Here is a 1896-nt window from a genome sequence, read left to right as displayed (position 1 = left end):
GGGGGGCCCGGCCATTTAGGAGTGTGCAGAGGGAGACGGCTGGGTGCCTGGAGCTGCCAGATGCTTCCCGGAGAGAAGCTCGCGAGGTTTTAGAGGGCTTGCACGTCGGTGCTCGGTGGGAGATGTGGGGGGCCACCTCCTCCCCTCGGAGGGGTGGGGGCCCCGAGGAGCAAGGAGCAAAGGCAGGTGAAAAGTTCTCTGGGCCAGGGAAGCAGGGCCCTGGAGCTGGGCCTGGAAAAGGACTTCTAAGGAGGGGGGCGGGGCAGGAGAGGGCGGGGGAGTTACGGCAGAGAGGAGATCCAAGCAGGGACTTACACATGCAGCAGACATTAAAAGATTAAAAATGAATAAATAAAAATAATAGAGGATGAGCCGGGTGGACAAAGACAAGGTGTTAGACGAGGCTGGGGAGCGTCTGGCCGGCAGCGGTCTGCGCTGGTCCGGGGCTGGCAGAGGTGGCTCCGTTGCAGGCGCGGCCGCTGCAGGAGACCCCAGCAGACAAGACAGGAAGGGGGCTGGCGGCCCAGGAGAGCCCCCGGGGCACAGTGGAGACAGGGAGAGAGGCGGGAGGGGAGGTTCTAGATGGGATCAGGCTGCAATAGAGACACTGGTCTGAGACCGGGTTTGGCTTTGAATTTTTTTGTTTGTTTTGTTTTGCTTGTTTTCTTTTGGTTGTTTGGTTTGATTTGGCTTTTGGCTCTGAAAATAATTCATGAAGGTCAGTTATCAGACAAGACAGGCAATCAGGGACCATCACCAGAAAAGCAGGAGGAATGAGATTAAAATGAAACCAAAAACGGCTGTCTGAGAGGAGAGACCACACAGAGGAAGGGAGAACCACGCAGGCAGCAGCACCTGGGTCGAGAGCCGGGGCTGGGGACCTCCGATGCCCCTCCGCCCGACTCCCCAGGGTACAGGGAGCAGTCACAGGGCCCAACAGGCTGCAACAGCAAACCCCGGGCTTCGTGGCTTTGCTGGCTTGCCAACCCTTTCCTGTTACTCCAAAATCCCTCAAGAAATACCTTTTGAGCTGATAATAAAAAAGGGTTTTTTTTTTTTTTTTTTAATGAATACAATAACTGACTTGTAGCAGGTTTCCTAAGTTTGCCAATGTTAAAGAGAAAGAAGAGGATGAACTCTGGGCACCAAGTTTGAATTTCCTCTTTCTCTCAGTTAAAAAAAAAATTGGCTGTTCTTTTTGAGTGAGGAAAGAACTTACTGGCGATTATAACTTGAGATGATCACAAATACTCAAGATTCCCCTTGGAAGTAAGGACCAGGAGGAAGGAGGATGACAGAGTGAAACTGATCCTCCTGTTAACAGGCGGGGTGTCGGGAGGGGGCGCCCGAGAAGAACGGACTTTGGGGGGTGGTGGGTGGATGGCTGGGTGGGGAGGACCAGGCCTGGTGAGAGGCCCCGTAGCTCGGGAGCAGAGAGCAGCTAAAAGTCACCCAGACCCGACCGAGGACTCACACCGGCACTCTCCCCAGGTGTTCCAGACAGACAAGACTGAAAGCAGGTTCTGAGAAAACCTCTTGGTTTTCCAGATGCTGTGGAGGCAGGCTGGCACCACGCCGGGGTGGGGGGCTGTTACGAGGGGAAGGAGTCTCCGGCGTGTCTCCCGGTAGGGGAGGACACCCCCGTGCTTCCCGAACAGAAGCTGCCCTCCAAGGCACGTACACTTCCTCCTCCCCGCTGGCCACCTGCCTGGGGCCACCCCCGCCTCCCCCCACTGAGGAAGAGGACCCTCAGAAAACCGGCAGCGACACAGAGCAGAGGCGCCTGGTCCTGGGGGCTGGACGACCCTGCTGAGTGTCTGCAGAAAGCTGCCCCCGGGGGACGCCCGGAGCGCGCCCCACTGGCCCCAGGGGGTGTCCTTGTCTCGTTTCCGAGCT

The 1896-nt window shown here is 57.0% G+C and overlaps 1 protein-coding gene across 1 annotated transcript in view; it reads right to left on the bottom strand.

Moving 5' to 3' along the window:
* SCUBE1 (signal peptide, CUB domain, EGF-like 1) overlaps nt 1-1896 on the bottom strand; it is a 131624-nt gene that overhangs the window by 50074 nt on the left and 79654 nt on the right. The window lies entirely within an intron of this gene.

Source organism: Bison bison, unplaced genomic scaffold (genome assembly GCF_000754665.1).
Source record: "Bison bison bison isolate TAMUID 2011002044 unplaced genomic scaffold, Bison_UMD1.0 scf7180017864184, whole genome shotgun sequence".
Classification (NCBI taxonomy): Eukaryota; Metazoa; Chordata; class Mammalia; order Artiodactyla; family Bovidae; genus Bison; species Bison bison.
The sequence above is the reverse complement of the archived record's forward strand: the minus strand, read 5'-3'. Positions and strand labels throughout refer to the sequence as shown.